The sequence below is a fragment of the Eschscholzia californica genome, unplaced genomic scaffold (genome assembly GCF_041429995.1).
Source record: "Eschscholzia californica isolate CP2 unplaced genomic scaffold, dmEscCali1.0.p SCAF_3, whole genome shotgun sequence".
In the NCBI taxonomy this organism is placed as follows: domain Eukaryota; kingdom Viridiplantae; phylum Streptophyta; class Magnoliopsida; order Ranunculales; family Papaveraceae; genus Eschscholzia; species Eschscholzia californica.
In genome coordinates this window covers 9,594,520-9,608,628 of record NW_028238420.1, presented here as the reverse complement: position 1 = coordinate 9,608,628, position 14,109 = coordinate 9,594,520, and the positions used below count along the sequence as shown (strand labels likewise).

At 38.2% G+C, this 14,109-nt stretch overlaps 1 pseudogene across 1 annotated transcript; it reads left to right on the top strand.

Moving 5' to 3' along the window:
* The first annotated feature begins 6,988 nt into the window (after positions 1-6,988).
* Positions 6,989-13,653, top strand: LOC147548250 (GPI mannosyltransferase 1-like; annotated as a pseudogene). The gene is made up of 5 exons (XR_015238454.1): positions 6,989-7,259; positions 7,380-7,475; positions 9,083-9,368; positions 12,696-13,246; positions 13,376-13,653. The product of XR_015238454.1 is annotated as a GPI mannosyltransferase 1-like (transcript).
* The last annotated feature ends 456 nt before the right edge of the window (positions 13,654-14,109 follow it).

The following is a 14,109-nucleotide window of genomic DNA, read 5'->3' as shown; positions in this document are numbered from 1 at the left end:
ATAGCTTTTAGGTTTTTAGTGGTTTGGCAGATACGTATTAGACTTTGTGTTTTGGAAGACCGATGACTATCGAACTCATGATCTCATCATATTCTTTAGTCATCCAGATCCACTTCTCGATTTTGGATTTGTTTCTAAAACTCCTCCACAATCAAGTCTTATGTCCATTCTAATCACACTAATCGCAGACTTTCATGTCCAACATTGTTTTCTACGATTAACTGTACTCTTGCATACTCTTACAAGATTTAGAATGACTAAGTCGGATCGTCCGTTAAAATTTACTTAAAAGTTAGATAGGCTCTTTTAAGAACATCATAAAATATCTCATATTTTATTCACTCCCATAATCTCATTACAGAGTCAATGTTCTAAAAAGAAATAGAAATACTAAAACTACTTTAAAGTATTGCCTATCGAGTCTATGATCCTTCTTGAGCTTTTCCAGCAACTCTTGCCTTCTTCAGCTTTCGACAGGTTCATCTCCTCTTCAATAAATACTCAGCTCCCTCTCGCTCCTGTCATTCACAATGATAAGAGTCTTTTAGGTATCGCATACCTTGAGGAATGTGTATTTAATTGAATAACTTTTAACAATTTTTACCTTGACCGGAACTCCCAGCTCCGCTCTTTCTGTCTTCCAGGAATTTTGGACAGTTTCTTTTCCAATGGCCCGTGCCATCGCAATAGAAACACTTGGAATCAGAATGGGTACTCTTGTTCATGGCAACTTCTTTACCTTTCACTCTACCCGTTTTCTTCCTTTTGAATTTCTGCTTCCCGTCCTTCTTAAATCCCTTTTCTTTATGAACCATTAGAACTTCTTTCTTAGGTTCAGCTATTACAATGTTCTCTTCGGCTGTTTGGAGCATAGCGTGTAGTTCTTCTAGAGATTTGTCCCAGCCATTCATATTATAGTGCATTCTAAATTGATTAAACCCACTATGAAGTGAATGCAAAATAATATCAGTGGCAAAATCTCGGCCATTATCGACTCCCAGTCGATTCAGTTTTTCAAAAAGACTAATCATTTTGAAAACATGTGGCCCTACAGGCTTTCCCTTTTCAAGACGCATATCCAATATCGTCCTTGAAATCTCATACCTCTCCATTCTTGACTTCTTTTGGAACAAATTCCTAAGTTGTCGAATCATGGTGTAGGCATCCATCTCTATGAACTTATCCTGAAGATTAGGTTCCATGGTTGCCAACATGAGGCATGTTATGGGTTCGGACCTCTTCCGAATGTTCCTTTCTTGCTCCCTCTCTTGTTCAGTCGAATCTTCATTGAGAACAGGAATAGGTGTGTCTAACACGTTTGCCTTATGTTCGGATCTTAGGACAAGTCCTAAGTTCCTTTCCCATACCATAAAGTTGTCACCATTCAACTTTTCTTTTTCCAGAAGCCAGTGAATGCTGCTTGAGTCTTTTGTTGTCATAATTAAACTACATGTAAGAAATGCGAAAGTGATTAAACTTGTTATCCTGGCAATTTTCCTAATTTGCCTATATTATTCTACTTTTGTTGTCCCCTTAGAATAATATAATTCCAAGATCCCATTCCTGTGAAGCTAAGCGTACTTTGGCACTGCCCTTAACTTCACCCTCCTGGGTGAGTAACTCCTTACTGATCATATCTCATATGACTCTTGGTTAACGATTTAAACATTAAATCGTCCTTTAGCCTCGAAATCCAAAACCCTTTTGCTGACTCGTTTGAGAATAACCATTTAGACATGTAGACCTCTTCATAGATCTACCCGTATTGTCCCGAGGTAAAAGATGGCACCCTGCTTTGGCATGACCCACCATCGATGAACAAGGGCTCAACAGGTGTCTTAATCTGGGTAGGCTTTACTCAAAATTCTTTTTGGGACTTATTACGTAATTTATCAAGTTGCGTTACTGTGAACTCTTGCATAACCATTCATGATTTATTACGTAAAAGTTTATGTGGGTTTGCGTAATGATTTGTTAAATCTTAGTATTACCCCTTAAAAGATCCCATCTTTTAAGTTTATTTCTTGTTCGCCTATGGTTCGATTGGATTCTTATCCAAGAACCTCTATTGACTACTCCCACTTGAACCATGATCTCATCATTCAGTTCGTCAATAGATTCTAAGACCCTATACTCTAAGTATTATTCGGGCACAACTCCTTGCGCTTAGAACAAGAAACGATAATCCTATCTAAAGGTATACTATTCTACGCAATCACATACATCCATACATACAAAAATATGACAATCATAATAAATAAAGTATGTATCCTAGATTCGTTTCTAGGTTTTGCTATCGCATAGCTATTCGTGGGATTTTGTGACATCTCTATGTCTAATGTTTCTAAAGTTTCGTATTCTCAATACTTAAACTAAAACATTACGTTTCTTCCTTAATTGTTTCCAAAAATAAGGAAAAACTCCGTTCGGGTACTCCTCTAACCCGGGTCTTAGTCGGAAAAATTATGCTCGGAACCGGGAGAAAAGTCTAAAAAACTCCCTTTCAGATCATGGCCCAAAAGGCCCTTGAGTCTCACTCAAAAGAATCTGAGTCAACCCTGGTCAAAGCCCCTTGACTGGTCTCTGGTCAACTCTTGACTCAGCCTGGTCAAGGTCCGGTCCTAGAGACAGCACCTTCCTGCCGTGCTATGTCTCTCGGGCAGACGCGTCCTAGCCCAGCTAGACGCATCTGTCCTAGGACAGACCATAGACATCTCGGGTGAGATGTCTAGGATGCGTCCTGGTCGCGTCCTAGACGCGTCCAGACCATCCGGTTGCTGCATATGCCTCTCGGATGCTTAATCCGAGAGCTGTTGGAACTCCCAGACGCGTCCCCGACGTGTCTGGTCTCGGGACAGCACATGTGCCATCTCGGATTTTTGGTCCGGGATGCACCCGTGCCCCACAGTCGCGTCCCAGACGCTTCTGTGCACAGACGGCTAGGCCATCCCATCTGGGATGCCTTCTGGATGCTCCGGTCGCATCCGAGTTGCGTCCGGAAGCTTCCAGTCGCATCCGAGATGCTTCTGGTTGCTCCAGACGCATCCTCGATGCATCCGGACGCCCGTCCAGCGTCTCGGTCCTAGACCGAGACTCTAAATAGGTTCCCTCGAGCGCGTCCCAGACGCGTCAGGGATATCCGAGACGCTCCTGTCTCGGAATCCTATTCCGTCTCGGACTGGGATGTCCCAGACGCGTCCCACGCGCTGGGACGTCCGAGACCCGAGAGTCTCGGACTCCTAGTCCGTGTTGGACTGGGATTCCCAGACGCGTCCTAGACGCTCTGGGATGTCCGAGACCCGAGAGTCTCGGACTCCTAGTCCAGCTCGGACTAGGATTCCCGGTCCTTCACGGACTGGGATTTCCAGTCCGTGTCCCTGTCTGTCTCGGACTGTCTGTCCGAGACGTGCTGGTCCGGCCCGGACGCGTCCTGGACGCGTCCTGGCCGGTCCGGCCAGTAGGGTTTCCTAATTTTTGGGAAATCCTGCCGTTCCAACTTCTTTTTCTTTTCTTTCTTTCTGTTCCAGCTGCTGTTAGGTACTGTTTTTGATCAATTCATCAACCAATCTTCATGGTTTTGATGATTTTTATCAAAATTCTAAAACCCTAACACTTGTTTATGAAAACTCTTTTCATAAAACTTTGTTTCTAGTGTTTCTAGGCCATGAATCTCATCCAAAACCCTAATTTGATCTCATCAAACTTATGTTTAAATCTCTATTCAAACATTAAAACACTAATATCTAGTTGTTCAAGTATGAATCTAATTCATCTAGTCAAAGATAGTTCATGCAAACGGCTCGTGATGCCACTGTAGGGGAATAACCTAGTGTATCTCATACACCTAATTGTCTATTAGTGTTGGTAGCGGAATCTCAAACATCATATGTTTAACACTAATTCCAGGATCTATACATGAACATACCAATGAACTAGATTGGAAAGAAGATTACCTCTTAATCGCTTTCCCACGAACTAAATTCCGATCAGTATTCGGAAGATAAGAGCTCCAAGTGTAGCTTCTCTACTTGAGACACCGAATAATGACTTGAACTCCCTCCTTTCAGTCAGCTAGGACCTTCTTGAAGGTTGAGATGAAGAACTCCTTCTTCTTGACTAGATATATGAGAAAACTCCTTTTCTCTCTCTCTCTCTGAGATGTATATTCTGAAACTCTTTCAGACTTGGGAATTTCTCTTCTGAAATTGCCTCTCAAATTGCCTCCTTCTTTAGGTTGTATAATTAGGTATATATAGAATTCCCTAGAAGAGGTATTAGACTCAAACTAGGATTCCATAAACCTAATTATTAGGCAACACCCAAAATACCCTCCATTGGGTCACTTAAGTGTGGCCGGCCAACATAGCCCTTTATGGGCTTCCTTGGCCGGCCCACTTAGGGCCTAGCCGATCATCACATGGCCGGCCCTATTGCCTTGGCCGGCCATCACATGGCCGGCTTCCCTAAAGCCATTCCGGGCCTCCCTTTTGGGCCCGGACATGTTTATCTCTTTCGGACTTCTCCGAATCTTTCTGGACTTACCAATAACGGATCCAATCCACTTATTTGCCATTATCCATCTAGTCAATTCTCTCCGTTCAAATCATTATTCTGTTGTGTAACCCTTGTAGGATCCGGTCTATGTTAGCCGCGAATCAACTCTTGATTCGACGATCGTAGTTGGCTTCTAGCTAAGCATTACGACCCCTAATTGGACCGGACTAATGATCTTCCGAATAAGGTCATTAAGATCCTAATAGCCAAATTGCACGCATTGCATCCTTGGTCGAAGGACACTCCTTCGGAAGGATACCATTCCTTCAGACTTCAGGCACCATATCCTTCACTTACATCCAGCACCCATTCATCTTTGCAGGCCACCAAACAGGTCTCAGCTAATGTAGCAATGATGTCTTCAGAATCAGCAATGTTCAGCACAGCAGCAGAGTTTGAATTCTGGTCCTTCCTCCGGTTGCATTGGTATGCCTTATGTTCTGTTTTTTCACAGACATAGCATAGACCCTTCGATTTCTGGATCTTAGAGTTGGACTTTACTCCTCATGTCTTGTTCTTCTAGTTTTTACCAGACTTCTTCTTCTCCTTAATAATCTTTGACCTGTCTTTGTTTCCAGAAGGAAAAGACTCAACTAAGTTAGCATCAAAAGAACTTAAAGAAAGGTTAGCAAATTTATCCTTGAGGTGATTTGCCTCTTCAATTCTCATATGACTGATCAGCTCCTGAAGGGGCATGTCCTTCCTCTTGTGCTTCAGATGGTTTATGTAGTCACTCCAGGATTGAGGAAACTTCTCCAACACAACATTAGCTTGAAGAATTTCGCACATCTTCATCCCTTCAGCAACAATTTAAGCAACCAGGTTCTCATAGACATGAACCTGATCCAGGATTGAAAATTCATCGTTAATCTGGAACTGCAAACACTTTCCTACGATGTATTTCTTCCATCCAATCTCATCAGCTCCGTATTTCTTATCAAGGGCATCCCAGATACCCTTAGCAGATTTGTAGTTGACAAACAAGTCGAATAATTTGTTGTCCATGTGATTCAGAAGGTCACCTCGAACGATTTTGTTGTCTTTCTGTTGTTTGACAACATCACCATTCAAAGCAGCAAACCTATCCTTGATAGGGGTAATGTCGATGTCGATTGTAAATCAGTAGATAAAGTTTCGAACAGAATATAATCCACTTCGAGTTGTTCGAAGAAGATAAACAGCTTCTGTGACCATCTCTTATAGTTAGTTCCATCAAGAGGGATAGACATATCCGGTAGAATTTTGATGTTAACAACAGCCATTGATCAGAAAATCACTTTCAAATTGTTGGAAATATTAGATTGATTAATGAATTTGTCGAACAGGTAATAACTTTCTTCGTTGTGTCGTGGTATGGAGGCCACTGCCTTGAAAGTGATTTCGGAGTAACCTTGGTGCAAATTAATGTTTTTATTCACTCCCCAGGCATAATTGTCTAGAGAAAGAAAGCTTTGAATGCTATCTTCTCTCTAGAGGTGGGCCCTACCCATGTGCTAGCTACAAGACAAGATAGTCTTAACTAGTAGTAAGTGGGTGAGGCTCACACTCAATTAATTTCAAGTTGCAAGTGGGCCCAAACATGAAATTGGCCCAACCATGCAATAAACCCAACAGTGTGTTCTGAAATGGTATCTCCTTCTTTTCATCACCATTTTTATTTCAAAATAAGTAAACAGAAAACTGATTCTGATTTTATGACAATTTGCAGTTTATGTATGAACTTGCATTAGTACGTTTTTGTTATATTTTGTTTTGTTTCTTATTTTGAGTTTACTTTTGCAAACAGACATTTGATGGTGTTCAAATTTACGAATGGTGTTTGTAAACATGAGTTGCTACAGAGATGAAAACTAATTTTGAAAGTTATTGCAAATATTTGTTCGTGAGATTTGCCAAAAAGAAAATAAAACATAAAGTAAAAAAAAAAATTCAAGCATCTATTTGAAAGAGTTGTAGCTGGTGTTTGCAAAATTTGCGAATACAAGTTTGCAAGAAAATGAAAATATAGTTAAGTCTGTTTTTAAGATTTGAAAATGGTGTGCCAAAAAAATGAAAGAAACACAAAACAAAAATTCTTGCGAACATCTTTTAGTAAGATTTACAAACGTGTGTGAGAAAATATATAAAAGGAAACATTGACGTTGTTTTCAGGTATTTCAAATAGAAATTAAAAGTAGAGCTTGTTAGAAAGATAATGAAATATCAGTTCTAAATATATAAACTTTTTTGAAATCTGACATCTGATGAGAAAGTTATATATATTTGAAATTAAAAGAAATTAGTTACACAAAAGAGTATTTTAATGTTTTTTTGCGGCTAGAAAATGAGACATACTATTTCAACATCAATTTTGTGATTGTGAGACAAAGTCAAACGTTCTCAATTTCTCCCCAAATAGATTACCCTATAAAAGACATTTTAAATTAGAACTAAAGAAAGATTTTCTATCAACAAGTATATAGCGAAACCCCCACACAAAATTAACTCCCAAAAGGTTAAAGAATATCTCACCATTAGAAAAAGGAAAGGAAAATTTGAAGGTGATTAGAGAAATGGGATCTGATTCATGTCCTTCATCACCAAAGTCTTTCTCAAAGAAAGATCTCTTGGGTATGCTTCGAATTCGAGTGATCAGAGGAATTAATCTTGCTATTCGTGATTCTAATACAAGCGACCCGTACATTGTTATCGAAATGGGCAAACAGGTATACCTTCACATCTTTAGAAAGTCCTAATGTCCTATCTATATTATAAATGCTAAAGTACTGATAATATATAATAATTATTTTGATAAATTTTATTTTTCTGGCACACTTTTGATGTAGAAAGTGAAGACACATGTGGTAAAAAAGAATGTAAATCCAGAGTGGAATGAAGAGCTTACCCTATGTGTTTTAGATCCAAATCTTCTTGTCAACCTTGTAAGTATTTTCCGTGCTACACTAATGTTATAATTTAACCTAGTTATTAATCAAATTAAAACATATTTAGTTTCCAATTTCCAAAATTTAAGAATGGGAGTATTGGCAAAATTGCTTGGGTCATAGCTTCTTGTTTCTCCATTTGACACATTTCCTTGTAATGCATAATTGATACCTCAAAAGTGGATAATAGTCCTTTCTCATCGATCGTGATAGAATGCCCAAAATGTTTGACGAAATTCGGTTGAATCGAAGGTAGACGATCAAATGCCATCCAAGGAATCAGGTGATGAGATATGGTCGTCCACGTCAGACTCTGACCATGTCCCGTCCCATATTTTCGAGCATTTAATCGTTAGTCCTCATATAAACTAGATCGGTGTAGGCTTGAATGCTGTTATAATGGAGAACAAGCAATTCATGAAAAACAGTGATTGAAATAAGCACAACACATAAAACAAAGAGATATATGTGGCTCGGTTGGTGACACTTACTCCATGGTAAACAATGGCGCAATGATTTTCACCTTAAATGTAGAAAAGGATAACAAAGATTTCTCAAGGATTTTAGTATTTCTAACTCACTAAAACTCTCGCGGCCTGCCACCTCTAACCCTCTTCACATAACCGAAAATAAAATAACAATCCACCCTTTACAATGATATCAGTCTTTTACAAAAATAGGGCAAACATGAGAAACCGGATAAGGTCAAAATCGGGAATTGCGCCAACAACGGAAAAGGAAACATATTGTCTTAATACGGTTTCTCTTATTATTGCAAAACGAAATGGAAATCGACTCATATTCAAGGCACTCTTTTTTTTGTTGTTGAAATATTCAAGGCACTCTTAGTAGTAGCGTGCGGTGGGAGTGCTCCCGCACAGGGGCCCCACCACATGGGGCCCAAAAAAAATTTTTACTTTCCTTAAACTAATACAAGCTAAGGGATCCTTCATCAGAAAAAAAAAAAAAAAATACAAGCTTAGGGTTACCCAATTGAGGCCCATGTGCGGAACTAATGTGACGGTGACTCAAATCCCTTCTCACTAACGAATTGTTAGCTCATTGTTAACTTCCCTCTCTCTAACCACATTGGCACATTAAAGTAAGTCTTCTCTCTAGAATTTTTTCATTCCACCCTAGTCATTATAAACTATTTAGATTTCAAATTCGTTAGTTTCTAAATTTATTAGGTCTTGATTGTTTATTGCTTATAAATTTTTTAATAAAGAAAAAATTTCTTGTTCTTTATTCTTATTTTCAGATTTAATTTGTCGATGAAATATTATTTTTATAGTTATATCATTTAAATTTTATGTTTATTATTCTATATAAAAAAAAAATCAGATATGTAAAAAGGTTCGTTAATGTTTTGACACCGAACCCCTAATTTTCCAGCCACGCCACTGATTCTTAGCCTTATAATGATCTTTGACCTCTCACTCGTAGGTTGTACCTATATATCTTTATGTATACAAAATATATTACCGTTATAAGTTAAGTTAATTGGTTATTCTTCGTATGTGAAAAAGAAATCGTATCTTTTTTTTGTTCTTTTTCCTGTAGAAATTAAGCTTTAGTTATCATTGATGTTGTGTGATGGACAGACAGTGTATGATAAGGACAAGTTCAATCAAGATGACAAAATGGGTGTTGCTGAGTTTGGTATAAAGTCATTTATAGATGCAGCAGAGAACAATTGGGAAGGAATAGTTCCAAGTGGTACTGTAATCACTAGAGTCACCCCTGATGAGAATACCTACTTAGCTGAAGATAGTTGTATTTTGTTTCTTGATGGCAAAGTTATTCAAAATATGTGTCTCCAACTAAAAAAAGTTGAATCGGGTTCTGTTGTTCTTCAACTTCAGTGGATTGATCTTCCTAGATCCTTAGGTATGTATTACTGACTACATATATGCGTGTGTAATAGGGTTTTTTCTAGCATGTAGTTTGAGGTACATGTTAAGATATAAATTCTTTTTATTCTAAAAAAAAAGAATATTAGAATCGATACAATTAGAGTAGGAAGTTGAACATTTACTTGTTAAATATGTACAACGATTCCTGGTCAAGATGATGTATACTCATTACGTAGATTATCTTCAAGAATTAGTAACTCTACATTTGTGTTTGATATGAATTAGGGTTGCTTTTTCTTTCTAGCATCTAAGTAAAGAATCTTTTTCAGAAATATTAAAAGATGAAGAGAAAAAGAAAGAGAAAGAGAAAAAGAAGCAAAAGAAGAAACGAAAGAAGCAGTTCAAGAAGGTCGGAAACTTTCTTGGATCAGTACTTGGAGCAGGGGGGGAAGAAAAACACGAAGAAAAAGAAGAATCATCATCAGATGAAGAGTAATTAGGCAATTGAAGAAGGAAAATGCCACAACCACTTGAATTTCACTCAGCGTCCCTTCGAAACATTGTATCATATCAATTTTGTTGAGTTGGAACCAAGGGAATTTGGAAAAAAATTATTATTTGATTAAAACATGTTGTCTAGGTGACGCCACATTATGGTTTTATTTTGTTGTTGAAGTGCTACATTAACTTCTTATAACCTTTTCGATACAACTTAAGGACAAGGAAACCTTTCTTTAGGTGAACAATATTAAGTTATCGTTCTTTGCCTCTTTGTAACCTTTGATTTATTTTCTTTTTCTAGGTGAACAATTTTTCTCAACAACTAGACTTTCGTTAAAAAGGCATATAGCAAAATTGAGATATTTGAAGAAACAACGATGATACTCCGTGGGCCATGTAGGACAACAGAATTCTGACCGACCCCCCCCCCCCCCCCCCCCCCCCTAGATTAACCATTTGGAGTTGGAAAGAATAGTGAGATTTGGAAAAAGGACTGATGTTGGTGCTTATAGAATATCCCTCCAAATTTGTGGGGACGTGTAATGAGAGAACAATATTTTACTGGGTGCTTCTAAAGGCACCGGGCCAAAAGGCTGTTAGCATCCGCAAATTTTATTGACTCAGGTTAATGGCGATTGACCCGAATTCTCTATAAGCACCGGTTTTTAATGTGGGTGATGTTCACCTTCATTTTTTTTTTTGTTGAAAGTAAATACATAAACTTAAGCGTCTGTTACAATATCCAAAATAAAACAAACATAAAGGTACACAAATTACAACAACATAAAACCGATATGAGGAATTGCACAAAAAAGCTTCGTTTGGTGGTGCTTCCTTCATTCTGAAGCTTATAAGCCCTCCAACTCTTCAAGAGAATGCTATGACAATTGATCTTGAGAGACCTTTCGATTAATTGAAAAACGAAGGTAGTACCTGTTCTTCTGGTTGGTTGAATGATGAAACTCTTACCTAACTTCCTGTGACATAGAAGATGGAATAAACAAGCACCTACAGTTTCAAGAAGAAACATCGGTGATTGCAAGATGGAATCAAAAATTGATTCCGAGGTATCCCGCCAGTATTCTCCAAGTACAGAGACCATATCCGCTTGAGTTCTACCGAGTAGAATCAGGTCAGACACCTGGTAAATGGGATCGCCGTCATAGCCCGAGTGTAAATACCCTGCTAATCCGACAAACGATCGCAAATGAATTGCGACAAAGGGTGGAAGTGCAAATGTTACAGAACTTAGATAGAAAGTTAAATCCGTTTGATAACCAGCTTCAAAGGTAATCAACAAAAAGTGATTTGGAAGGAAAACAACAGAAACTGCACGACAGAGTTGGAGAATTATATTCGACATATAGTGTCGTCCGGGGTCGAATGGAAAGTTGAGGTGTATTCTATATGTTATTCGGCTGGTCCAGGGGCCAAAGTGGCCAGTTACTGTTGGATTAATGGGAAACACTATATAACTAGGAGAAGATATAAGATCGAAGTAGACAAAAATGTTCAACATGATAAGAAGACTGACAGAGTCGAAATCATGATATACAATAGTGGTACATGACCTTAGAGGTCTGGCAAGATTGAAGAGAAAAATTAAAATTTGGGTTTGTTTATTTATTGACTTGAGATGGAGAAGATAAAAACTCATTTGATGAGCAATCAGTTCGATCCCTGGAAGACAACACCTAATAACCAATTCTCAGGGTTCAAATGGGTTAAATCGGTCATTAAAACAGACATGCAATGGGTGGAAAGAGTTCTGGCCTCTAGGATTGAAACAAAGATTAAGAGTAGGTAGAGAGAGATGGAGACTACTGGATGATAAGAGAATACTAAGCTACTATAAAGGGGGGTTGAAAGATTAAATTAACCTAAGAAAAAGACCTATTAACAAAGGAAATACAGACCACAACTATACATATATGAAATTTACTAAAGCCTAGAAGAGACAAACACAACAGTAATAGAAAAGAGAGGGATTAGAGATCTTCCCTGTTTTCCATGCCATGTTGATTTCCCTTCTCTTCTATTGCTGATTTTTCCTCCTTGATTTCTTATTTCTCTGAAGTAAATCCCTTCAATATGAGCTGTGGATTTGATGGTGCTTCGGTTTCACGCGATCGAAATTTTCTCTTTATCTTGAAGACATGCAGAGTAGTGGAGGCAGTGTGATAGAGGCTAGGGTTGTTTTACGTTCACTAGGGATCTGGAGAAGGAAGATGGGAGGCTAATTTCTGTGGATTAGGGTTTAAGGTTGGAGAATTTAGGGATGGAATTAGGGTTTCGCGAAAAAGAAGAGAGAAGGGAAAAATCGCCTAGAGACGCCAGCCCGCACTCTCTCTCTCCTTGAAAAAACCCCGGGGGATGTTCACCTTCATTTGCTTCTTCCATCTTCTTCTTCCAAAATAAAAAGAATCTCAATTGATTTTTCTTCCAGAACATGTAGTAGTGGTATAGGTGCTAACCTAGTTGGGATGTATACCCCTGTTAATGATGCTTTATCGAGTCATATGTTAACTTTCTTAGTTCAAGTAGTTATGCTCATTTGATTTAAAGCATCCAATTCTGTATATACTTTCTTAAAGATTTCTTATAGACAATTTTGCTTATCACTTATATATTTCGATCTAGAGAAACCATTTAAGAGCTCTTTGTTACCTTGTTTAACATATTGTGGAGTAGGTTTTATGACCGAACATCAAATTATCATTTGATACTCGCCAACATTTGCTTGTTTAGAATCGATATGATCTGTTTAACATCGCCATTACAAGAATGTTCCTGCCATAATTCATTTAAGAGTGTTCACTTATATATCTTACTTGGTATTGTTCTGTTTTTGGTTTGGCAGGGAATAACTTCCAAGCAGCAGTTTGGTATGGACTCGTTGTCCATTTCAGAATGTACCAGATAGTCTATGCACTTCCTATTCTCTTTGTTCTTCATCCAGATAATCTTCTATCTGACCGGAAGCCTATCCTGCAAAAGTGGAGACTCAATCAACAAGCATCAAATCGAAGTTTGAGTAGTACAAATTGGCTTTGTTTCTCTAATCTATGGCTTCTTTTGAGAAACATTCTGACAAGAAAGAGGATATTGTTTGGGTTAATCTCCGGGTCTTTGTTTTTCTTTTGGACCGGTTTGTTCTTTTATTTCTAGGGATGGGAATTTCTTAACGAGGCTCTTTTATATCATCTTACTCGTACAGACCCAAGACATAACTTCTCAATATATTTTTTACCACATCTATCTTCATCACCAATATCAGTTTTTGGTATTGGAGAAACTCATCTCATTCTTACCGCAGTTGATGGTGCAGCTGGTTCTTATTGTTCGCTTCGCAGAGGACCTTCCATTGTGTTTCTTTGTACAGACAGTAGCTTTTGTAGATCAATTAACAAGGTTTGAATTTTTTTCCCATGTCATACTTTCTTTACCGGAAGCTCTCAGAGTTTCTAAATGTGAAATGTTTATTAGATCACAACTAGTACTTGTATTATTCTGATGGATCATTTGTGTTGATCGGCGCAGTACTTCGTGTGGTTCTTCTGCCTGTTGCCTCTAATACTGCCATGGACCAAAATGAAGCTTAAATGGGAAGGGTTAAGTTGCATTTTGTCAGGATGGGAGCTCAGCTCCATTGGTTGATATGGGGGTTATCTGCTAGAATTCAAAGGCAAGAATGTTTTTGTCCAACTTTGGCTAGCAAGCCTACTTTTCTTGGAAATAGAATATGTTGTATCTTAAATTAATGAACAAAAAGAGAACAAATAAAGCAAGAAAACTAAATTGATGAACAATTTTCTATCGCCCTGTATCTTAAATTAGACATATTTCTTCGAATTATTTGTAAGAATTTGTTAATTTAGAGTACATTTTCATGTTGAGTGTTCAATAACCAGCTTTTGCAACTGTAGTGTACCTATAGGGTATTTATAGGCCAGCGCTTTGGGGAAATCTAAATAGTTTCCGGGGTGTGAAATTTTAAAGGGAATATGTAAAATTTTGAAAATTTTCTGGGGAAATATATTTTATGGAGAAATTGTCCACCTCACTCTCTCTCTCACCACCTCACCTCTCTCCACCATACATGTCTCTCCACCTCATCTCTTTCTTCTCCGACGAAGGTCGCCGGTCGAAAAAATTTCGGCCGACAACCTTCAACATAATTTTTTTTCTTAAACTCTTCTCTTTCTCTCTCTAAAAAAAAACCTCCTTCTCTCTCATAATATTCCGGCGAAAGGGGATCTTTTCGCCGGAGAGTT